The following is a 26994-nucleotide window of genomic DNA, read 5'->3' as shown; positions in this document are numbered from 1 at the left end:
AGACAATGGATAAGCGCCTGGAGGTGGTCAGTGGTTTGTGAAGCAGCGCCTGGAGCGGCTATAAAGGCCAATTCTAGAGTGACACACTCTTCCACAGGTGCTGCAGAGAAATTTGTTTGTCGGGGCTGTTACACAGTTGGCTCTCCCCTTGCACCTCTGTCTTTTTTCCTGCCAACTACTAAGTCTCTTCGACTCGCCACACTTTAGCCCCGTCTTTATGGCTGCCCGCCAGCTCTGGCGAACGCTGGCAACTGACTCCCACGACTTGTGATCAATGTCACAGGATTTCATGTCGCGTTTGCAGACGTCTTTAAAGCGGAGACATGGACGGCTGGTGGGTCTGATACCAGTGGCGAGCTCGCTGTACAATGTGTCTTTGGGGATCCTGAAATCTTCCATGCGGCTCACATGGCCAAGCCATCTCAAGCGCCGCTGACTCAGTAGTGTGTATAAGCTGGGGACGTTGGCCGCCTCGAGGACTTCTGTGTTGGAGATACGGTCCTGCCACCTGATGCCAAGTATTCTCCGGAGGCAGCGAAGATGGAATGAGTTGAGAGGCCGCTCTTGGCGGACATACGTTGTCCAGGCCTCGCTGCCATACAGCAAGGTACTGAGGACACAGGCCTGATCAAAATGCAGTAGACACAAGGAGGGGTAGAAATTTGGGGTCTAGCTAAAGTTTATCAAGCATATAATTTGCATGTTGCACACCAGACTATGCATACAATTCATATTTGCAGATCTGCACCAAACTATTAGTCTGAATATACTCTCTTCATACCCCAGATTACTGTGAATCTAGTGAAGAAAGTCATTACAAAAACAGGATCCAAAATTATGTTCAGATAGACTACGTACACCTTATTACAAGAGCCATTTTATAAAACAACATTTTTTAATAACAGTTGCTGTTGTGGTGGAAGTGGAGACAACCAATGATTTCAAAAGGAAACTACATGGGCACTTGAGGGAAATAAACTTGCAGGGCTACAGGAATACAGCAAGGGAATGGAACTTACTAGATTGCTCTACATAGAGCCAGCATGGACTCATGAGGAGAATGGCCTCCTTCTGTGCTGTTATTACTCTAAGACTCTATAACACTGTTTCTCTTCTGCATACAGTATTCCATCATAACACTATTTGGATGCTGGCCAATATTCAAGTCATAACACCAGTGCTGGAATGAAGAGCCTTTTTGTTGACTGCTGTACATTTGCCAAATATACAAACTGTGTTGGAACATTGGTGCAAAACAAGAAACAAAGAGGAAAAAAAGGGATGTGTTACAACAGAGGTGGGAGGAGTGCCCTGTCTTTTCTAGTCCCACTTCTCTACAGGTCACAGCATATATTTAAATGTTTACCCGGTTACCGATACAGCCAGCCAATCATATACTCTATTTTGTAATCCCAGAATAAAATACACCAACCAGGTTTCTTTAATAAACAAAATCATCAGATTAGGAAACAAGACTTAACCAGTAATGAAGCAAAGCATTAACATAGATTGAAATACGAAAAGTTCTCTTTTAAATTTCCCAATTACACTCATACACTGGAAAAAATACAGAAATGCTCTCTGCAGAGATCGGTTACAAAAAAAGACAATAAAGACTACTTTGGCCAAATACTTGTTAATTCTTGATGGAAAAAAATATACTTAAGGATGTCAGTTGTCCCTGTTTTGGTCTGGCATCCGGGTATACGGAGACAGGTCACTGGGAACATTTCAGAAGCAGTCTGTTCTGGAGATGTCGAGAATTATTATAGTAGGCTTTCTAGGAGAAATATGGCATCAGGGTTTTCTGACAGCACACAACTGAATTGCAGGATTTTTTTTCCAGCTTCTCCGGAGCTATACAGCACCAATGATATTAGCTCTCCCACACTGGATCTTTGCAGGATTTCTTCAAAGAGGTAGAGAAAGAAGTGTGCTGGGTGGTTTCTTTTTTCCTTGGCAGGAAAAACACCAACTGTCTTCAAACAGTTCACACCCAACTAAACTGAAAACAATGTCCAAACCCCAGACAGAGTCGACCTCCATATACCTTGACATGTGGCTTCTCTGTAACCATTTTCCCCCAAGTCACCAAGGACTCTGTTGTTTACAGAGACCAAAGCACATGACTACCAGCACAATTGGTTTTTCAAAGACGTCAAGTGTCCTTTTGGTGAACTTGGTAAAAAAAATCCATGCAATCTTTTCAGTTTTAACACAAGTCCTCAAAAAATAAAATATTTAAAAAATGGAAGCACTTTCATAACATCTCCATCCTAAGAGGAATGAAACAGCATTTTTAAACGTGTTTCATTCGAAAAAGTGGAGAAAAAGATGAAAAATATTAAAACACATTTACGCACTCATCCTTTACCTGTAGTTAATACAGTTTTTCAAACATAAAATTTGCATGGTGCACAGCAGACTAAGCATACAATTCATATTTGCATGATCTGCACCAGACTATTTCATCCCGTAACTGGTGCAATTTTGCACATTCTGCAGAACAATTAGTCTGAATATACTCTTTTCATACCCCCCCAGATTACTGTGAATCTAGTGAAGAAAGTCATTACAAAAACAGGATCCAAAATTATGTTCAGATAGACTACGTACACCTTATTACAAGAGCCATTTTATAAAACAACATTTTTTAATAACAGTTGCTGTTGTGGTGGAAGTGGAGACAACCAATGATTTCAAAAGGAAACTACATGGGCACTTGAGGGAAATAAACTTGCAGGGCTACAGGAATACAGCAAGGGAATGGAACTTACTAGATTGCTCTACATAGAGCCAGCATGGACTCATGAGGAGAATGGCCTCCTTCTGTGCTGTTATTACTCTAAGACTCTATAACACTGTTTCTCTTCTGCATACAGTATTCCATCATAACACTATTTGGATGCTGGCCAATATTCAAGTCATAACACCAGTGCTGGAATGAAGAGCCTTTTTGTTGACTGCTGTACCTTTGCCAAATATACAAACTGTGTTGGAACATTGGTGCAAAACAAGAAACAAAGAGGAAAAAAAGGGATGTGTTACAACAGAGGTGGGAGGAGTGCCCTGTCTTTTCTAGTCCCACTTCTCTACAGGTCACAGCATATATTTAAATGTTTACCCGGTTACCGATACAGCCAGCCAATCATATACTCTATTTTGTAATCCCAGAATAAAATACACCAACCAGGTTTCTTTAATAAACAAAATCATCAGATTAGGAAACAAGACTTAACCAGTAATGAAGCAAAGCATTAACATAGATTGAAATACGAAAAGTTCTCTTTTAAATTTCCCAATTACACTCATACACTGGAAAAAATACAGAAATGCTCTCTGCAGAGATCGGTTACAAAAAAAGACAATAAAGACTACTTTGGCCAAATACTTGTTAATTCTTGATGGAAAAAAATATACTTAAGGATGTCAGTTGTCCCTGTTTTGGTCTGGCATCCGGGTATACGGAGACAGGTCACTGGGAACATTTCAGAAGCAGTCTGTTCTGGAGATGTCGAGAATTATTATAGTAGGCTTTCTAGGAGAAATATGGCATCAGGGTTTTCTGACAGCACACAACTGAATTGCAGGATTTTTTTTCCAGCTTCTCCGGAGCTATACAGCACCAATGATATTAGCTCTCCCACACTGGATCTTTGCAGGATTTCTTCAAAGAGGTAGAGAAAGAAGTGTGCTGGGTGGTTTCTTTTTTCCTTGGCAGGAAAAACACCAACTGTCTTCAAACAGTTCACACCCAACTAAACTGAAAACAATGTCCAAACCCCAGACAGAGTCGACCTCCATATACCTTGACATGTGGCTTCTCTGTAACCATTTTCCCCCAAGTCACCAAGGACTCTGTTGTTTACAGAGACCAAAGCACATGACTACCAGCACAATTGGTTTTTCAAAGACGTCAAGTGTCCTTTTGGTGAACTTGGTAAAAAAAATCCATGCAATCTTTTCAGTTTTAACACAAGTCCTCAAAAAATAAAATATTTAAAAAATGGAAGCACTTTCATAACATCTCCATCCTAAGAGGAATGAAACAGCATTTTTAAACGTGTTTCATTCGAAAAAGTGGAGAAAAAGATGAAAAATATTAAAACACATTTACGCACTCATCCTTTACCTGTAGTTAATACAGTTTTTCAAACATAAAATTTGCATGGTGCACAGCAGACTAAGCATACAATTCATATTTGCATGATCTGCACCAGACTATTTCATCCCGTAACTGGTGCAATTTTGCACATTCTGCAGAACAATTAGTCTGAATATACTCTTTTCATACCCCCCCAGATTACTGTGAATCTAGTGAAGAAAGTAATTACAAAAATAGGATCCCAAATTATGTTCAGATAGACTATGTAGATCTTATCACAAGAGCCACTTTATAAAACAAAATTTAATAGCAACACAGTTGCTGTTGCGGTGGAAGTGGAGACAACCAATGATTTAAAAAGGAAACTGTATGGGCACTTGAGGGAAATAAACTTGCAGGGCTACAGGAATAGAGTAGGGGAATGGGACTTACTGGATTGCTCTCCATAGAGCCAGCATGGACTCAATGAGGAGAATGGCCTCTTTCTGTGCTTTTATTACTCTCAGGCACTGAGAACTACAAGTTCGACTTTGTACCATCTTTGAACTCATAACTCAAAGCAAAGTTAGATTGCATCCGCAATTACATTAATTTTTTCCTGCAATGCAGATAATCTTTAAGTGATAAGGTTGTAATAGTAAACTCCATCGGAATAGTGTGGCATTCCAATTTTTGAATTTTTCCACAAAGGCTAAGGAATATGATCAGTATATACCAGTGACTCTCTGTAGATGTGGCAGACATAGACTTCAAAGTGCTTAATAGCTAGTAATAAGCCCAGGGTTTCTTTTTCCATAGTTGAATATCTTTTTTGGCACCAACTTACCTTTTTGGAAAAGTATCCCACTGGCCTTTCTATGCTTGACTCATCACCAGTTCTCGTACACTAGTCACTGAAGGTAAGCATGCAGGTCCAACAGGCAGTAAAAAAGGAAAATGGTATGTTGGCCTTCATAGCGAGAGGATTCGAGTACAGGAGCAGGGATGTCTTGCTGTAATTATACAGGGCCTTGGTGAGGCCACACTTGGAATAGTGTGTGCAGTTTTGGTCTCCTCATCTGAGGAAGGATGCTCTTGCTATAGAGGGAGTGCAGCGAAGGTTCACCAGACTGAAACCTGGGATGGCGGGACTTAAGTATGAGGAGAGATTGAGTCGGTTAGGATTATATTCGCTGGAGTTCAGAAGAGTGAGGGGGATCTCATAGAAACCTATAAAATTCTAACAGGACTTGACAGGGTAGATGCAGGAAGGATGTTCCCGATGGCGGGGGAGTCCAGAACCGGGGGTCATAGTCTAAGGATACGGGGTAAACCTTTCAGGACTGAGATGAGGAGAAGTTTCTTCACCCGGAGAGTGGTGAACCTGTGGAATTCGCGACCACAGAAAGCAGTTGAGGCCAAAACATTATATGTTTTCAAGAAGGAGTTAGATATAGCTCTTGGGTTTAAAGGGATCAAAGGATATGGGCGAAAGCAGGAACAGGTTACTTAGTTGGATGGTCAGTCATGATCATAATGAATGGCGCAGCAGGCTCGAAGGGCCGAATGGCCTACTCCTGCTCCTATTTTCTATGTTTCTATGTTTTGTAACAGGACTGCACCGACCCTTAGGTCACGAGCATCAATTGCTACCTTGAAGGGCTTTGTGAAATTTGGAGCAGCCAACATTGGTTCATTAGTCAAAATGGCTTTCAGCCTCTCAAAAGATGCTTGGCAATCCCCTGACCACACTACCTTGATTTCCTTTTTTGTAGCAAATCTGTCAGTGGAACAGCTACAATTTGGTACAAGTTTGTGGTAGGAAGCACACATCCCCAAAAACCTCATGATATCTTGCTTAGTCATAGGGGTGAGGAACTCCATTTATGCTTGTACTTTTGCTGTTCTTGGCAACACTTGTCCTTGCCCTACTATCTGCCCAAAGATAGGTTACTCTCACTTTGGCAAATTCACTTTAGCCCAGGTTTATCACTAAATCAGCCGATTGTAATTTTCTAAACAGAACTCTAGTTGTTCCAAGTGGTCCTTTCAAGCGGCACTGTATACCAGCACATTGTCAAGGTAAACCACACAGTTAGAAACACTGGCTACCACTTGGTTCATTAGTCTCTGGAAAGTTGCTGGGGCATTTTTAGCCCGAATGGCATCACTCAGCATTGAAAAAGACCGTCTGGTGTGACAAAAACCAATATTTCTTTAGCTCGGGGTGTTAAAGGAACCTGCCAGTATCCCTTTAACAAATTTATTTTTGTAAGAAACATGGCACTGCCCACTGTCAATAGTCTTCCAAATAAGGAATTGGGTAAGAGTTTGCCTCTGTCACTGCATTAACCTTTCTGTAATCTACGCAGAATAGAGTTGAACCGACAGGTTTAGGCACCAACACTACTGGGGAACTCCAGCTGCTTTGACTGGGTTCAGTTAGATCGTTTTCCAACATGTATTGCATTTCTGCTTTCACCTGAGCCTGTTTCTCTGCACTTAAGCTATAAGTATGCTGTTTCATAGGAAAGGTTTCCCCTACATTCACATCATGTATGGTTAAGGTTGTACATCCTAGCTTGTCCCTACAGACTCCTTTAAATGCTGTGAGTAGCCCTGTTCGGTCTTCTTGTTCTGCACCTAAATATGAAAGCATAGTGTCCAATCTCCTTAACAATTCAGTATTAGCTAACTGGATAGTAGGAGGTTCAATTTGAGAATAGGCCTCCTTCTGCCGCATCCTCACTATCCCTTTCATCCTTCGCTGTCCCTACTACCGGACATACCTATACTTGCTTATCCTCCTCCATGCGATGATATTATTTCGACATATTGATATGACATAGCTGATTCTTTTCCTGGCGATCTGGGGTGTCAAACAATTTACTTTACCAATTCTTTTCACCACCTTATATGGACCACTGAACCGTGCTTTCGGCAGTTCACCCTGTAAAGGCAGTAGTACTAACACCACATCCCCTGGTTGAAATGTTTGGGTCTTGGCATGCTTGTCTGCCCATTTTCTCATGATTGTTTGGGAAGCTTTCAGATGTTCCTGAGCCACTCCTGGAACACTGACACATAATCTAGCACAGAAGATTAGTCCTAAAGCTCCTTGTGTCTGTGGGTGGTAGGCTGAAGACTTTGTGTTATACCAGATTATTTATAACTTCCTGGAAAATTTTGGACATAAAATTGGAACCTTGATCTGACTGAATCTCAAATTGGTAACCCATATCTAGTGAAGAATTGGTTTAACTTCAATTTCTAAGGTAAAACAGAGTTCAAGGGAATGGCCTCTGGGAACCGAGTAGCCATATCCATGATAGTGAGTATATATTGGTCGTGTTTTTATTTTCGGTAAAGGTCCTACACAGTCTGCCAACACCCTACTAAACAGTTCCCCAAAAACTGGTATGGGAATTAGAGGTGCCGGTTTTTACAGCAGGTTGCGGTTTTCCCCCCACAATCGGACACATACGGCACGTTTTACAAAACTGCACCACGTCCTTGGAAAGACCAGGTCAGTAAAAACGTCTACCTATACATGACTGGATCTTCCGGATCACCAAGTCCCTCTATAGGAATTTCGTGGGCTAACCTTAATATTTCCCAGTGGTACTGTGATCTGATGAACAACCGTCCGTTCGTCGTCCACAGGTCTGCGAGGAAGTCACCACTTCCTCATCAGAATCCCATTTTTAATATAGTAGCCTCCCGTAACTCCCTTTGCTTCAGCTAGAGTCAATTGTGCCACTTTATTTAACTTTGGATCGGCTTGCTGAGCCATGATCAGAAAAGACTTACTGAACATTTCCTTCGGATTATCCAAATCTCCAAAGAAAGTTCCAGATATTCGGCTATCTGTGGTGCCAATTTTACCTCTAACAACGGAACTTGTTTAGCCATTGTTCAGGTCACTACACATGAAGGAAATATTCCTGGAACCTTTTCCTGCAAATATTCTGTCTCGTTAACTTCGCTTGGTTTTTCCGTGACTACTGGAGAAGTTACGACCTTCGCTTCGGCCAAATCATTTCCCAGGTGTAGGTCAACTCCATCTACAGGCAAACTATGGACAACTCTTGTAGTTACCATTCCATTACTTGTTACCATTAGGTCACACACCAGGTGTACCCGATACAAAGATGCTGGTATATACTCCCCACCGATACCATTCACTAAAACATTGGCATTCAGTGCGTGCTCCAGTGGAAAAGTTATGCCTTTTCCCAGCAAAATAGTTTGGGTGGCTCCTGTATCCAAGTATAACTATAAGTTTACCTGCCTCACTTGAGGGATAAGGAGCTACTTTTCCTTTTGACAAGAACTCCTTGTAACTCTCAGGTATCTTGTTCACGCACTCTCAGCAGTTTTTGTACTTAGCCTTACAGCTGCAGCCTGATCTGTCGTCCTCCCAGTCAGGGCCCCTTTCACTGCATTGGTCTTGTGCACCCCAATAAGTCCCATGGGTTTACCCTACAACTTCCAACATTCTGCACGAAGGTGTTCCACTTTGTGACAACGATAACATTTAGGCTTTCGGACCTCACTTCCACCCTCAGCATCTTCTTTTCTGGCCTGAGGAGGAGATCCCATGGCATTCCTAGCTGTCCTTTCTTGTCCCTGGCTACTTGCCTTCCTTTTGCCCTCCTACCTTCTATCCTTCTCGGGTTTTGGGGGTGTTGGACAAAGGGTTTGGGCTTGTAAACAAGCTCATAACCATCAGCGATCTTAGCTGCCTGTGAGGCTGTTGAAACCTTCTGGATCTCTACATGAGTTCTTACTAATGGAGGAAGAATTTAAAAATTTACTCGCAGGAGAATAATTTCCCCAAGGTTCTCATACCTGGCCTCTACCTTTAGTGCCTGCATCCAACGATCAAAATTAATTTGCTTTACCCTTTCAAATTCTACACAAGTCTGCCCAGGCTGTCTCCGGATGTTATGAAATCTCTGCCTGTACGCTTCAGGGACCAACTCATAAGCAGCGAGAATACCCTTTTTTGCTATCACAATCATCAGAAGCCTCCTCAGAAAGCACAGCATAAACTTCATGAGCTCTGCCCATCAATGTGCTTTGCATAAGCAGTGTCCAAATCTCTTTCGGCCACCTCATCTGTTTAGCAAGCTTTTCAAAAGAAAGGAAAAATGCCTCTACGTCCCTTTCCTCAAACCTCGGGAGGGCTTACACAAATTTAAACGGTTCTCTGCTGGGTCCTGGGCTGGAGTCAGATCTTTCCCCCTCAGAACTTTTATTGGAATCACAGCCAGCCTTTTGTTTTAGTTCCAGCTTTTTAAATTTAAATTCCCTTCCTTCTCTTTCGCTTTGAAATGCTCTCCCTTTTGCCCTTTCCCTCTATCAAGTTCAATTTTTTTCACTGTCAATTCTCTTTCCTGTTCAAGCTTAAGTTTTTCCAATTACAACTGAATCCTAGCTAATACAACTTCACCATCATCTGATTTGCCTTTCCCTTCTTCCAATTTCAAATGGTGTGCTCTTACCTCAATTATACCTGCGTTCTTAGCTCCTGGCTTTAACTTCAAACACCAACTTTTCTGCCGATTCATTTAGCCTAACCTTGGTTAAGTTTCTCAAATCACTCAGGGATACATCCTCCTTCCCCAGTAAGGTCATACAACTGACAAAGACATTTCGGTAGTGTACTTTAATGCACAAGAAACCTTTTTTTAAAAAAAAAAGTTTCCTCTTTTCAATTAGTATTACTCCACTTACAATTGCACGTCGTTGTCTTTGGGTATCTCGGACAAGACCCAATTATATATAATGACCAAAGCTGGAGGGGTGCGCTGTCTTTTCTGGTCCCACATCTCCACAGGACACAATATATATTTAAATGTTTACCCGGTTACCCGATACAGCCAGTCATAACCTCTATTTTTTTAATCCCTGAATGTAATGCACCAACAGGTTTCTTTAATAAAAAACAAAATTATGAATTTATGAAACAAGACTTAATCAGTAATGAAGAAAAGCATTAACAGATTGAAATATGAAAGTTCGCTTTTTAAATTTCCCAATTACTTACACACACACAAAAATGAAAAAAAAAATAATTCTCTCTGCAGAGATCTGTTACAAAAAAAAGACAATAAAGACCACTTTGGCCAAATACTTGCTAATTCTTGATGAAAAAAAAAGATATGGAAGGATGTCAGTTGTCCCTGTTTTGGTCTGGCATCCAGGCATACAGAGATGGGTCACTGGTATTGTTTCAGAAGCAGCCTGTTCTGGAGATGTCGAGAATTATTCGAGTAGGCTTTCTAGGAGAAATGTGGCATCAGGGTTTTCCGCTCGCACACACTTGAATTGCAGGATTTTTTTCAGCTTCACAGGAGCTATGCAGCACCCAGGATTTTAGTTTTAGAGATACAGCACTGAAACAGGCCCTTCGGCCCACCGAGTCTGTGCCGACCATCAACCACCCATTTATACTAATCCTACACTAATTCCATATTCCTACCACATCCCCACCTGTCCCTATATTTCCCTACCACCTACCTATACTAGGGGCAATTTATAATGGCCAACTCACCTATCAACCTGCAAGTCTTTGGCATGTGGGAGGAAACCGGAGCACCCGGAGGAAACCCACGCAGACACAGGGAGAACTTGCAAACTCCACACAGGCAGTACCCAGAATTGAACCCGGGTCGCTGGAGCTGTGAGGCTGCGATGCTAACCACTGCGCCGCACTGCTCTCCCACACTGGATCTTTGCAGATGCAAGATCATTTGTTGAAATGTGTAACCAAAAAAAAAAATGCATTAGGGTACTTTCACCTAATAGACCAGCTGTACACTCAGTTTGCATCAATGTGTAGTGGCATCAGCTTTGCAAAACCAAACGTGCACTGTAATCTGGATGTGAAATAAAACAAATCATTTAGGCAAGGTCTGAGACCATCATGACATGAACTTCAGCTTCATGACAATTGCAGTATAGCTACAACTACAATAAAATGAAGTTTAAACAGTCTGAAAACTTAATATTTATTAATTTGAACATTAAAATAGAATTAACCCAACTTCTTTAACCAAAGAGTGGTTAGAATGTTGAACTCACTATCAGAATAGTTGAGGCAAATAGTACAGATGCATTTAAAAGGGAAAGAAAGACTTGCACTTAGTGCTTTTCAAAATCTTAGGATCTCCCAAAGGAACTTTACAGCCAATGCTGTACTTTTGAAGTGTAGTCACTGTTGTAATGTAGGAAAAGCGGCAGCTAATTATAGACAGCAAGCTCCCAGAAACAGCAATGTGATAAATGACCAGTTTTTTGAGATATTAATTGAGAGATAAATATTGGCTAGGACCCTGGGGATAACTCCCTTACTCTTCTTTGCAATAGTTCCATGAAATCTTTTACGTCCTCCTGAGGGGGCAGACATTTAAAGTCGCAACTGTAACATGACACCTCCAATAGTGCAGCACTCCCTCAGTACTGCATTGGAGTGGAAACTTTGATTTTTGCGAAGTCCTGGATTGCAACCCAATAACGGAGAAAGGAATAGGTTATGCTGATATGGTTATATGAAGAAGAGTGGAAGAGGCTTGTGTGGAGCACAGACCAGTTGGATCGAATGGCCCGTTTCTGTGCTGCACATTCTATGTAATTCTATGCATGAGTGATTCAGAGCTGGCAGTTAAACTTTGTTCTAAATAGGCAGCAATCTCAAAACAGTACCTGCAATACAACAATGTCCCTGCAATAGGTATATAGCTACTGATTTGCATTTTTGAAACTTTAAATCTGTTAGACTACTTTAAATATAGGACAATGACAATAAGATGCAAGGCAGTGAGTCAGTTGAGTAGCTTCAATGGCATCATGAACCTCAAGAGCAAAGGATTATTTGATCTGTAGCCAAGATGACAACACATGCACCAGTAGTTATATATGGTCATATAACAACTTTCATTTATAAAGTGCCTTTAATATAATCAACAGTGCCAAGGCAATTTACTCATGTTAACAAAATCTGACACTGAGCCATCGAAGGACATAGGAGGCCACATGGCCCAACACGTGGTGACAGAGGTAGGTATTATGGAGCAGCTTGGAGGGAGGGAGGGGGGGGAGGGAAGGAAGGAAGGAAGAGCGAGAGACAAAGAAATTTAGGGAAGGATTTACAGAGCTTAGGGCCTTGGCAGCTGAAGACACAGTTGTCAATGGTAGAGTGATTAAAATCAGAAATGCTCAAGAGGCCAGAATTGGCACAGTGCAGAAAATATTGGCTGGGGGAGGGAGGGGGTATGGGTGCATTTGTTTGTTGGTGGGGGGGGTTGCTGGAGCTGCAAAGCTGAAGATCATCCCAGAGATAGGGAGGGGCAAGACCATGGAGGGATTTGAAAACAAGGACAAGAATTGCAAAAATCAAGGCATTGCTTAACCGGCAGCCAATGCAGGTTAGCGAGCACATGGGAGATAGGTCAGCAGGACTTGTTGCGGGTTAGGCCTATGGTGGCAGGAAGCTCATCTCAAGGTCAAATATAACACCAAGTTTGGAAACAGTCTGGCTCAGACTTAGACAGTTGCCAGAGAGAGGGATGGAGTTGGGAGCAAGGGAACAAAGTCTGTGATGGGGACCAAAGACAATGGCTTCCTTCTTCCCAATATTTAATTGGAAGAAATTTCTTCTCATTCAGTAATGGATATTGCACAAGCAGCCTGACAGTTTAGAGACAGAGGATGGGAGGTAGATCTGGGTACATCAGCGTATACGTGGAAACTGGTGCTCGGTTTTCAGATGATGTCATTAAGGGCAGCATGAAAAATAGGAGGGAGCCAAGGGCAGACCCTTCGGGGACACTAGAGGTAACTGTGGAGGAGCAGGAAAAAAGATCACTGCAGGTGATTCTTTGACTGACTGGATAGACAAGGATGGAATCAGACGAGTGCAGTCCCAAATCGCCATCGACAAAGAGGCACTAGAGAAAAATTTCATGGTCAACTGCATCAAAAGGAGAACTAGACCGACATCAGCTTCCTATCCATTATCACCATCATATTCCAGCCCCAGTCTCGCCATTTATTTCCTCCCTTGCATCTACCAAACTTCTGCCTGGTGTGCAAGGGAATGAACAGAGCATAGGTCATTGTCATGCTGGGCCCCCACCTGCCAAGAAGGAGGCACATTAATTTTGTCATGAACATTGATTTTTAAAACAGTTACTGGAGTGTGGAGAGGACTTGAAGAACAGATCAGCCGTGGCTGGAAAAGACGTTTGTATATTAACAGACAGTGTTTGGAAGGACAAAGCAGCCATTTCCTGATATGCAACCCACAATGGACTTTTGATCACCAGACGTTGAAAGGTGGGGGAGCTCGCATTCCAGGTTGACTGCCAAGATGGCCGAATAGATAAACAGACATGGTCAAACCAGCTAGTCACATGACTAACCTGTTGGGCAACCGGAGTTTTTTTGAATTTGTACAGTTTGGGCAGAAAGCTGTTTGCTTCTGGACTGAAAAGATCTCTCTCCTGTCTGTTCCCATCTCTTTCTCACAAGCCTCTGAATCCACTGAAGACACATGAACCCCAAGACAGAAAAGTCTCCTAAAGTGAACAAGGTTTGATGATGATACTGGGCCCCAACAAAAAGCAAGATCTACCTACAATCAAGGACTCTACAGTGAGCTCAAAGAACCGTAATGACAACCCTTCAGATATTGCCTCAAACTTTTCCACTTTATTTCTTCTGCTCTGTTCTGTCTCTATCTGCACGTGCATATCGCGTATGCATGCCAGTGTGGGCGCGTCGTATATCCCATAGGCGTCAACCGAATTAGAGTTTAAGTTTAATAAATTTTTACTTTTCTTCTTTAAACCTAAGAAAGCCTGTTTGTGCTGGTTTCTTTGCCTTATAATTGGAAAGCGGTGAACAAGGATTCACCAAGGGGGAGCTAAAAAAAAAAAAATCCTGTTACAGTAAGACCAGGTGAAGGCTGAAAGGGAACCCTAGACCTCTTTCGCACCTGGTCATAATCATCAGATATGCAAATACAAGTAGGAGCAGGAGTAGGCCATTCAGCCCTTCGAACCTGCTCCTCCAATGAGATCATAACTGATCTTCCACTTCAACACCATTTTTCTGCACTCTCCCTATATTCTTTGATGTTTTTAATATGTGGAAATCTATCGATTTCAGTCTTGAACATATTCAATGACTGAGCCTGCACAGTCCTCTGAAAGATTTACCACCCTCTAAGTGAAGAAATTCCTCCTCATCTCAGTCCTAAATGGCCTGCACCTTATTCTGAGACTGTGCCCCCTGGTTCTGGTCTCCCCAGCCAGGGGAACTATCCTTCCTGCATCAAGCCTGTTGAACCCTGTAAGAATTGTGTATGTTTGAATGAGATCACCTCTCATTCTTCTAAACTCCAGAGAATAAAGGCCCAGTCTATTTAATTTTTCCTCATCGGACAATCCCTCTGTCCCAGGAACTAGTTTGGTGAACCTTTGTTACGCTCCCTCTATGGCAAGTATATATTTCCTTAGGCAAGGAGACTAAAACTACACAATACTCCAGTGCAGCCTCACCAAGGCTCTATATAATTTCACTAAGAAGTAAGAATATAAGAAAGCAACACACAAGGTCACACACCCCTCCAAGTAGGACACCATTTTTGCTGCAATTACAAGAGTCTGGCTTCAGATTCCATGCGAAGGGCAGACAGGTAGAAATATAGAGAAAGACAAAAAAGTGTGTGAAGGGCAAAACAGTGAGAGAGAAGGGACAAAAGACAAAAAGCAGCAATTCGAATCAAACATATATAGAAACAACGGGTTGCAATAATTTTTCCCATTTCTGTGTTTGGAAGGCAGTAAAAAAGGTTTGGATTTGTAATTAAAATTGTAAAAAATATTCTGGAAGAATTGGTTTAAGATTTCATTACAGACAGTCAAGAAAATCTTCCCAATAACTGCAAGTTTTTCCACATGCTTTCTGAGAGATCAAAGAGTGGAAGCGAGAAATAACAAAAGATGAAAAGAATATTGGGAACAAACAGGAAAAGAAGCTATGCTTATCTCTAATCAATGCCACTGGAGATGAAATGGTACAGAGAAATATACTCTACAAATATACAACTATTTATGAGGAAGATATATGGAAGTCATAAGATTCACCGAGCTGAAATTTCCATATAGAATTCACTTATTTTTAATGTCCTCAGAATTTCATAAACTGCAAAGTAGGGCTGAAATAATTGCACAAGTAGAAAACCTTGACAATGTGATTTTCCTTTTAAGAAAACCTCTGCAATTTTAGCTACAAAAAAAGGTTTAAAATGGGTAATGACATTTTGCCACATTTTCTTTCCCCCCACCATTTGATTATGTGTAACTATGAATTTGTTTGCCGTACTGATGTTCTCCAATTAGATAGATAATTTATCTAAATCTCTTACAGATGAAACACTGATGTATTCATCTGCCTAACTGACAAGTGACTATCTGCACCCACCACACACGAGATCTGGGTGATTGGCGATTCTGATAAAAACTGGGTGATGGGTGATTCTGTAAAATGATCGGAGTGCATGTCAGATGTCTTCCCTTAGTAACTGCAGCCCAAACAGTTCAACATGAAGTATGATGCTAAAATTAGAGTGTTCAGACAACACTTCAGAAAACTGTCCCCCATTTCACTATCTGTTTCTAAACTTGCTTTCCTTTTGGCTGTACTGAGATTTTCAAAATGCAGTAGCAGGTAACGAATCAAATGCAACTTTAGAGTCTTGCATGACAAATTGAGATGTAATGTTCAACTAACATTTTAACAAAAATACAAGCTTCTCCAAAACCTAGTTTAGTAACCACAACACAACTGTATCATACAGGTCAGACAGTCACAGGTTAAATTCCTAGTCTGTGCCGAGTTTAGTTTAGAGATACAGCACTGAAACAGGCCCTTCGGCCCACCGAGTCTGTGCCGACCATCAACCACCCATTTATACTAATCCTACACTAATTCCATATTCCTACCACATCCCCACCTGTCCCTATATTTCCCTACCACCTACCTATACTAGGGGCAATTGCTAATGGCCAATTTACCTATCAACCTGCAAGTCTTTGGCATGTGGGAGGAAACCGGAGCACCCGGAGGAAACCCACGCAGACACAGGGAGAACTTGCAAACTCCACACAGGCAGTACCCAGAATTGATCCCGGGTCGCTGCAGCTGTGAGGCTGCGGTGCTAACCACTGCGCCACTGTGCCGACCCAACTGATTTCAGCCAGGTTGCATATAGGAACACCACAATTGGCTTCAGTGCCAAAAGTCTTGGGGGAGAGAGAGAGATTAGAAAATTAATGCTCTGCAGTTTACACCCAGCAGCCTCACAGCTCCTCTCCCACTAAACTAACCAAATTGATGCTGCCTTTGAACCCTCAGACACATCATCCCTTTCCAGGGTAGGGACAGTATCTTTGATCAATACTACCAGACCCACTGCCACCCCACCTTCCTTTTCTCCTGATGACATTGTAGCCACTTCTGCCACTGGAATTAATATACAGGGCATTAATAAAGTCCTTGTGCAACTTTAAAAACTTTGAGTGTACACGATAGAAGCAAACTGTAAATGACATCTGGAAGCATAATTAAAAGTTTTTTTTAATGTTAATGTTGTCAATGCTGTCATTGTTTTATCATTTTATTTCAGATTCTGAAACTGACTGAAAATGCCAACAGTAGAAAAAAGGTGAACTGTGTGTTGTGGCAATGTGGCCAGACCCATCCTTCGCAACACAGGGACAGATAGAACTGCAGCAGGATTTGACACTTGGCATTTGCATACTGAGGTACTACGTACAGCTTGATGCAGTCACAAACAAAGGTGGCCATCAGGGTGAAGGCGACATTGAGTACGGTATTTCCTTCTTTACCTAGAAGTTTGTACATCGTGTCCCTGCAGACACTGTCCATTTTCGAACACCAGATAAAGCAGAAGATGGCTCGGTGACTGCCATGGCACAGGAGCAGGGTATGAGCCAGATCTGTGCCATGTAGAGCAACAGTGAGAGTGCCTTGCACGTGATGACCTGCAATGGAGAGGGAGCGCCGCTCCCACATGCCCAGTGTCTGTTTCACTATGGCTACATGCTCCTTCCCGTTTTCGGCGCACACCCCGGCCCCTCAAAACCATTTACCCAGCACGTTCAGGTAGTCTGACCTGATGGCGAAGGGGTACAAAGGATTGGTCAGTCCAGTTTCCATCATGGCCTCGCTCTTGCTGTGATTTTCTCTGGCTGCTGAAGCCAGCTCAAACCGGTCGCTGATGCTCATCAGTCTGAGAGCTGACAACGCATCCGAGCAGAAGACGGCAAGGTCGTCAGTGTACAGGGAGGCTTTGACTGGAGTGCCTATGCTGCCTGGAGTCACCCCTTTATGCCCCCATCCTTCTTGATGGAGTCGGCAAAAGGTTCAAAACAGCACATGAACATGACAGAGGAGAGAGCACAGTCCTGCCTGACTCCATGTTTGATTGGAAAACTTTCCGATTCCCACCCATTAATTGAAACTCCGCTACTAATGTTGTGTAGAGCAGTTGGAACCAATTCTGGATGCCCTCCCCCAAACCCCATTTTGGACAGTACATCCATCACGTAGGGATATTCTGTCAAAGGCCTTCTCCTAGTCCAAGTTGATGAGACAGATATCCGCCCCCGTCCCATACACAGACAATCATATCCGCAAGTAGCACGAGGCTACCAGAGATCTTCTTGCCCTGTTCAGTGCAGGTCTGATCAGGGTGAATCACCAACTCCAGAGCACACTTGACCCAATTGGCAATGACCTTAGACAGAACTTTGTAATCCACGTTATGCAATGAAAAGGGCCGTCAATTTCCAATTCCCTCCCTCTCCCACTTGTAGATGAGGGTGATGATGCCTTTCCCCATGGATTTATATCCTTCCAGCAGGTCTGGGCCAATCCAGTCAGAGAATCAAATACAACTCAGCCGGTAAGCATCGCTTCCAGGTGTTTTACTTATCGAAGGACCGGACAGCTTTTGTCAGCTCGTTCAGAGTTAGCGGTTTGTCCAGACTCTCCCATGTACTGTCTACACTTCCATGATAGAGGACAGGAAGGACTGGAACACCATGCTGTCTGTGGGCTTCACGTCATACAGCCTGGTACAAAAGGATTTGTTGATCCTTAGTACATTAAGCTGTGATGACATTGCCAAGCGGTTTTCTTCCTTCAGGCTACTGATCGCAGAGCTCTGTATCTTTTGGAAGAAGAAATGCGAGGACATCTCAGCCTGCTCCATAGAGCAGACTCTGGATCGGATGATCTTGGAGGCCTCCAGGGCAAAGAGCAAGGCATCCTTTTCTGATGGGTACAGCCTCTCAGCTCTTGCATCTGCCTTGTAAACCATTTTTGCACCTTCTGCATTGCCTCTATATCCAGTTGATGTGTATATGAACTTGCAAAAAGTGCGCGATAGAGTACTACATAATAGACTTGCTAACAAAATTGTAGCCCATGGGATTAAAGGGGTAGTGGCAGCACATTTACAAAATTTACAAGACAGAAAGCAAACAATGGTGGTGATTGGTGTTTTTCCAGATTGGATAGACACATACCCCCAGGATTGGTTGGACCATTGCTCTTTTTGATATAGGTTAATGACCTGGACTTGGGTATAGGGGCATCATTCAAAGATTGCACATGACACAAAACTTGGAAATGCAGTGAACAGTGAAGAGGATAGCGGCAGACTTCAGGAGGACAGACAAGACTGGTAAATGGGGCAGACAGATGGCAGATGAAATATAACGCAGAAGTATGAAGTGATGCATTTTGGAACCAAAAATGAGGAGGCGCAATATAAACTAAATGGTACATTTTAACATGGGCGCAGGAACAAAGAGATCTGGGGAATCACATACACAAACCCTAAAGTGGCAGGACAAGTCCATAAGACTGTTAAATAAAACATAGGAGATCTTTAGCTTTATAAATAGAGGTATAGACCACAAAAGAAAGGAAGCCATTGTAAATCTTTATAAAATCACTGGTTAGGCCTGAGTATTCTGTCCAATTCTGGGCACCACACTTCAGGAAGGATGTCATGACCTTGGAGTGGATGTGGAGGAGATTTACTAGAATAGTCCAATGGATGAGAGACTTCAGCCATGTGAAGGGACTAGAGAAACCAGGATAATTGTTCTTAGAGCAGAGAAGGTTATGGGGAAATTTAATGAAGGTGTTCAAAATTATGAGGGGTTTTGATAGTGTTGATAGGGAGAAACTGTTTCCACTGGTAGGTAGGTATGTAACCAGAGGACACAGATTTAAGATAAATGATAAAAGCAGGGGGGGAAAGAGAGATTTTTTTTCATGCAGCATGCTACGATGATCCGGAAAGTACTGGCTGAAAGGAAGATGGAAGCAGATTCAACAGCAAATTTCAAAAGGAATTGGTTATATACTTGAAATGGAAAAAAAAATTGCAGGGTTACAGGTATTAGGAGTAATTGGATAGCTCCATCAAAGTGCTGGCACAGGCACGATAGGTTGAATAGCCTCCTTCTTCGCTGTATGAATCTATGATCCTGTGAAGTGCATAAATAAAATCACCCAAATATTAAAAAATTCTGCAACAGTCTACGACATTAGAAACAGCATGTTTTTAAGAATGCTGCGGTACAGAGGGATCTGGGTGTTCTTGCACATTAATCATAAAAAGTTAGCATGCAGGTACAGCAAATAATTAGGAAGGCAAATGGAACATTGGCATATATTGTGAGGGGGATGGAGCATAAAAGTAGGGATGTCTCGCTACAACTGTACAGAGCAATGTGAGACCACACCGAGAGTACTGTGTACAGTTTTGGTCTCTTTACTTAACGAGAGATATACTTGCATTGGAAGCAGTTCAGAGAAGTTTCATGAGGCTGATGCCTGGAATGAAGAGGTTGCCTTATGAGGAAAGGTTGAGCAGGTCAGGCCTGCACTCATTGGTGTTTAGAAGAATGAGAGGTAGTCTTATTGAAACATACAAGATTAAATGCTGAATTAGACAGATTTTTGACCTACAAGGGAATCAAGGGTTATGGGAGGCAGGCAGGAAAGTGGCTTTAAGGCCACAAAATGATCATCCATGATCTTATTGAATGGTAGAGCAGGCTCGAGGGGCTGAATGGCCCACTCCTGCTCCTATTTCTTGTGATTTTATGATTCTGGTCATTTTGTGAACACAATTACTGTTTGTATTACCAAATATAGGCCGATTTAGCATGTAGCAGTTTTATCAAGCAAGCTATTATTACACATAACACAAAGTACTTTGCAGAAGGTCTTAACTAAAGAAGGAAATGACATTTACATAGCCCCTTCCACAACCTCAAGACATCCCAATACACTTCACAGCAAACAAAGGGCAGCACAGTGGCTAGCACCGCAGCCTCACAGCTCCAGCGACCCGGATTCGGTTCTGGGTACTGCCTGTGCGGACTTTGCAAGTTCTCCCTGTGACCACGTGGGTTTCCGCCAGGTGCTCCAGTTTCCTCCCACATGCCAAAGACTTGCAGGTTGATAGGTAAATTGGCTATTGTAAAAAAAAAAATTGCCCCTAGTGTAGGTAGCTGGGAGGAGAATGGAGGGAAGGTGGGGATGAGAGAGGAAAATGGAATTTTTATTTTTTTAATTCATTCATGGGATGTGGACATCACTGGCTATGCCAGCATTTATTGCCCTCGAGAAGGTGGTGGTGAACTGCCTTCTTGAACCGCTGCAGTCCATGTGAGGTAGGTACACTAACAGTCCTGTTACGAAGGGAGTTCCAGGATTTTGACCCAGCGACAGTGAAGTAACAGCGATATAGTTCCAAGTCAGGATGGTGTGTAACTTGGAGGGGAACTTGCAGGTGGTGATGTTCCCATGCATCTGCTGTTCTTGCCCTTCAAGGTGGCAGAGGTCGCGGGTTTGGAAGGTGCTGTCTAAGGAGCCGTGGTGCGTTGCTGCAGTGCATCTTGTAGATGGTACACACGGCTGCCACAGTGCGCTGGTGGTGGAGGGAGTGAATGTTTGTGGATGGGGTGCCAATCAAGCGGGCTGCTTTGTTCTGGATGGTGTCGAGCTTCTTGAATGTTGTTGGAGCTACACCCATCCAGGCAAGTGGAGATCATTCCATCACACTCCTGACTTGTGCCTTGTAGATGGTGGACAGGCTTTGGGGAGTCAGGAGGTGAGTTACTCGCCGCAGGATTCTTAGCCTCTGACCTACTCTTGTAGCCACGGTATATATATGGCTACTCCAGTTCAGTTTCTGGTCAATGGTAGCCCCTAGGATGTTGATAGTGGGGGATTCCGCGATGGTAATGCCATTGAATGTAAAGGGGAGATGGTTAGATTCTCTCTTGTTGGAGATGGTCACTGCCTGGCACTTATGTGGCGCGAATGTTACTTGCCACTTATCAGCCCAAGCCTGGATATTGTCCAGGTCTTGCTGCATTTCTACACGGACTGCTTCAGTATTTGAGGAGTCGCGAATGGTACTGAACATTGTGCAGTCAGTAGCGAACATCCCCACTTCTGACCTTATGATTGAAGGAAGGTCATTGATGAAGCAGCTGAAGATGGTTGAGCCTAGGACACTACCCTGAGGAACTCCTGAAGTGATGTCCTGGAGCTCAGATGATTGACCTCCAACAACTACAGCCATCTTCCTTTGTGCTAGGTATGACTCCAACCAGCAGAGTCTTCCCCCTATTCCCACTGACCTCAGTTTTGCTAGGGCTCCTTGATGCCATACACGGTCAAATGCTGCCTTGATGTCAAGGGCAGACACTCTCACCTCACCTCGAGTTCAGCTCTTTTGTCCATGTTTGAACCAAGGCTGTAATGAGGTCAGAAGCTGAGTGGCCCTGGCGGAACCCAAACTGAGCAAGTGCTGCTTGATGGCAGTGCTGATGACACCTTCCATCACTTTACTGATGATTGAGAGTAGACTGATGGGGGGTAACTGGACAGGTTGGACCTGTCCTACTTTTTGTGTACAGGACATACCTGGGCAATTTTCCACATTGCCGGGTAGATGCCAGTGTTGTATCTATACTGGAACAGCTTGGCTAAGGTGGCAGGAAGTTCTGAAGCACAGGTCTTCAGTACTATTGCCGGAATATTGTCAGGACCCATAGCCTTTGCAGTATCCAGTGCATTCAGTCGTTTCTTGACATCACGCGGAGTGAATCAAATTGACTGACGTCTGGCATCTGTAATGATGGGGACTTCAGGAGGGGGCCCCAAGATGGATCAACTCGGCACTTCTGACTGAAGATTGTTGCAAATGCTTCAGCCTTATCTTTCGCACTAATGTGCTGGGCTCCCCCATCATTGAGGATGGGAATATTTGTGGAGCCACCTCCCCAAGTTAGTTGTTTAATTGTCCACCACCATTCACGACTGGATGTGACAGGACTGCAGAGCTTATGTCTGATCCGTTGGTTATGGGATCACTTAGCTCGGTCTATTGCATGCTGCTTATGCAGTTTGGCATGCAAGTAGTCCTGGGTTGTAGCTTCACCAGGTTGACACCTCATTTTGAGGTATGCCTGGTGCTGCTCCTGGCATGCCCTCCTGCACTCTTCATTGAACCAGGGTTGGTCTCCTGGCTTGATGGTAATGGTAGAGTGGGGGATATGCCGGGCCATGAGGTTACAGATTGTGGTTGAGTACAATTCTGCTGCTGCTGATGGCCCACAGTGCCTCATGGATGCCCAGTTTTGCATTGCTAGATCTGTTCGAAATCTATCCCATTTAGCACGGTGATAGCGCCACACAACATGATGGACGGTATCCTCAATGTGAAGGCGGGACTTCATCTTCACAAGGACTGTGCGGTGGTCACCCCTACCAATACAGTCATGGAGAGAAGCATCTGCGGCAGGCAGATTGGTGAGGACGAGATCAAGTATGTTTTTCCCTCATGTTGGTTCCCCCACCACCTGCCGCAGACCCAGTCTAGCAGCTATGTCCTTTAGTACTTGGCCAGCTCGGTCAGTAGTGGTGCTACCGAGCCACTCTTGATGATGGACATTGAAGTCCCCCACCCAGAGTACATTTTGTGCCCTTGTCACCCTCAGTGCTTCCTCCAAGTGGTGTTCAACATGGAGGAGTACCGGCTCAGCAGCTGAGGGAGGGCAGTAGGTGGTAATCAGTAGAAGGTTACCTTGTCCATGTTTGACCTGATGCCATGAGACTTCATGGGGTCCAGAGTCGATGTTGAGTTCTCCCAGGACAACTCCCTCCCTACTGTAGACCATAGTCCTGCCACCTCTGCTGGGTCTGTCCTGCCGGTGGGACAGGACATACCCAGGGATAACTACTGCAGTGTATGGGACATTGTCTGTAAGGTATGATTCCGTGAGTATGACTAAGTCAGGCTGTTGCTTGACTAGTCTGTGGGACAGCTCTCCCAACTTTGGCACAAGCCCCCAGATGTTACTAAGGAGGACTTTGCAGGGTCGACAGGGCTGGGTTTGCCGTTGTCGTTTCCGGTGCCTGGGTCGATGCCGGGTGGTCCGTCCGGTTTCATTCCTTTTTATTGACTTTGTAGCAGTTAGGTATAACTGACAATTAACTTTGTAGCGGTTAGGCTTGTTCGGCCATTTCAGAGGGCATGTAAGAGTTACCCACATTGCTGTGGGTCTGGAATCACATGTAGGCCAGACTAGGTAAGGACAGCAGATTTCCTTCCCTAAAGGACATTAGTGAACCAGGTGGGTTTTTACAACAATCGACATGGCCATCATTAGACTGGCTTTTAATTCCAGATTTATTAATTAAATTCAAATTCCACCTTCTGGAAGTTACGAAGCAAATGAACTAAGTTTTGAGAAATTTCTTCAGATTTGTTGGAGCATTTAATGTTTTGTCACAGGTAGTGTTCAGGTGGAGATTCTGCTGTGGTGGGATTTGAATACATGTCTCCAGATCAATACCCTGGGTCTCTGGGTTACTTTCTTTCTTTCTTTTGGGCCTCCTTATCTCGAGAGACAATGGATACGCGCCTGGAGGTGGTCAGTGATAATACCACTATGCTACCGCCTACCCGCATTAATGTAGGATTAGTATAAATGGATGGTTGATGGTCGGCGTGGACTCGTTGGGCCTGTTTCGGTGCTGTATCTCTCTATGACTATGACTCTAAAGTACGTCAAGCTTCCACAAATAGCAATAAAATTGATGAACCAATAATCTATTTGGTGACAGTTTAGAGATAAACATTGGCCAGCAGAATGGGATGCATCACGCCCACAGAAATGGCACACTGTGTTTTGGTTGAACATTGAATCTGAAAGGTGACACTTGCAGTGCAGCACACCCTTGATACTATACCAAAGTGTCAGCCTATATTATGTGTTCAAGTCGCTGAAGTGGGGTTTGAACCCACAACCTTCTGATACAGACAAGTGTGCTACCACTGAGCATTGGCTGACACTTAACCAAAGCTTTCCCATTTCCTGTAAATTTTGAAAAATATTTTTACCACTTATTTCACTAGTGCCCTGCAGCTCCAGATAACCAGCACTCTGATGTAGCCTCACTTTTTAACCATATCACAAAAGGTCACCGCCCCCACTTTAGAACAAATGTCAGATCATGCGTCACAAGTACCTCCATCAAAGCAAGTTACAATACTCAGGAAGTGACAAAAAATTAGAATTAATGCATGCAATACAGGATTTCAGTGTCATATAGCCCAGTGACTCTTAACAGAAGAAAAATTTGAATTTAGCTTCAAGGTAGAGAGATCCTCAACAGGTTAACCAATAGCCTGCACAGATTTGTTAATGGAAAGGACGTGTTTGACAAATTTAAACAATTTCAGAAGTGACCAATTGGATCAAGAGAATACAAGTAAATGTACTGCATATGGAATTTCAGGGGCATTCCATAATGTGTCTCAGGAGACTTGTTACCAAAAATGCAGATGAGTGGTATACCAGGAAATAATCAAATGAATAGAGGGCTTGCTAATGAACAGGAAAGTTATGGTTAACAGATGCTGCTCAGGTTGCACAAAGGTTGGAAGTGCCAGATCCCAGAAATCAGTAGCGTATTTATTTTTGTTCAGACACAATTAGATGATTTAGATTGGAGTATTGGGAGAAAAATATCAACATTTGCCAATGACACAAAGTTTGGGAAAAGACAAGGAATAAGGTGGATTGTAAAGTCTTCAAGACGACAACAAACAGATAGGTGGTATATTAAATTTAGTGCAGAACTGTGTGCAATGCCTTAAACAAAGAAAAAGGGTTGAGAATATACACTCAATTGAATGCTGCAGAACGGTGTAAAGAAACATGAGCATTGGCTGACACTTATCCAAAGCTTTCCCGTTTCCTGTAAATTTTGAAAAATATTTTTACCACTTATTTCACTAGTGCCCTGCAGCTCCAGATAACCAGCACTCTGATGTAGCCTCACTTTTTAACCATATCACAAAAGGTCACCGCCCCCATTTAAGAACAAATGTCAGATCATGTGTCACAAGTACCTCCATATATGGATTCAAATATGTAATTCCTTGAAATTGCAAGTAGGGGTAAACAGAGCTTTTTAAAAAAAGGCCACTAGTAATGGGTTTTATAAATGGGAGCATAGAGTACAAGACCAAAGTAGTAACGATAAATTTGCACATGACAATATTTGGGATCATAGAACCGTAGAAAAATTATGGCACAGAAGGAGGCCATTCAGCCCATCGCATTCGCGCTGGCCAAAAAAAATAGCCGCCCTATCTAATCCCACCTTCCAGCACCTGGTCCATAGCCTTACCAGTTACAGCACTTCAGGATCACAATGCAGTTTTGGGTGCATCGTTATAGAATATACATTAAAGCCATTGAGTGCACAGAGTAGATTCATTAAAATGATATCTTGTATGAGAAGCTAAGTCATGAGGAGAGACGAGAGATACTGCGATTATTTCCATTGGAACAGAGAATGTAAACGGAGATTTAACAGTGGTTTTGATAGAGTGAATAGCGAAAGACTTTTCTCTGGGGAAAATCAAGTGATGAAGGACCATCAATTTAAAACAGTTACGAAGCAAATGAACTAAGTTTTGAGAAATTTCTTCACAGATTTGTTGGAGCATGGAATGTTTTGTCACAGGTAGTGTTCAGGTGGAGATTATACCATTTTTGAAGAGAAAAATAAATATTTGAAGTAGAGGGATATACAAGGTTATGGGTAGAAAACAGGGCAATGTGGCAAAGGGCTGAATTGTCAGCTTTTGAGGTCTAAACATCAACAGTTATGCTATAGTCAGGAAAATGCATATCTCCTCTCGCTCTTTTCAGTATTGTTGCATGGGAAAAGTGCATTTGATCTATCTGGCAAAATTACTGATGCATCTCAGATGGATTTATCCAAGTTTACTCTGTGTTGTACAAAGATAATATTTTCCTTGAACTTTGTCTGCACGTACAATTGGCTCAATAATGATAGATCAGTTCTCCAGGCTTTATAATTGGAGCTATAAGAAAGCTGGACATCACTGCTCAATTCTCAAATTCAAAGCCCCAGAATACCTATTTTGGAGTATAATGTTAATCACATCAACAACTGCTTAGATCTCGACTGGCTGCTGAGCTAAAAATTTTAACCACGGCAAAATCTGCACTATAATTGTATATTTAAGGTTAAGTTACATCAATACTTAACGCATTTTCTGAGCAGTGTCACACCCTTTTAACCTAATGAGTCAATTGCAAACTACACAAAACAGAAACGCAGGTACTTCATATTATAACCGTGATCTTCATACCACACAGATTGACCGAATATAATTTACTTTGGCGTTAGAGTTCATGACGACTCCTTAGCAAGTGGCTGGCCTTGACACCTTAAAAAGT

The 26994-nt window shown here is 42.9% G+C and overlaps 1 protein-coding gene across 6 annotated transcripts in view; it reads right to left on the bottom strand.

Annotated features, from left to right (window-relative positions):
* The window catches only part of rexo1 (REX1, RNA exonuclease 1 homolog), a 112896-nt gene that overhangs the window by 85311 nt on the left and 591 nt on the right, over positions 1-26994 (bottom strand). The window lies entirely within an intron of this gene.

Source organism: Heterodontus francisci, chromosome 36, assembly GCF_036365525.1.
Source record: "Heterodontus francisci isolate sHetFra1 chromosome 36, sHetFra1.hap1, whole genome shotgun sequence".
NCBI classification, from domain to species: domain Eukaryota; kingdom Metazoa; phylum Chordata; class Chondrichthyes; order Heterodontiformes; family Heterodontidae; genus Heterodontus; species Heterodontus francisci.
Note: the sequence above shows the minus strand (reverse complement) of the source record. Positions and strands in the feature narration are given on the sequence as shown.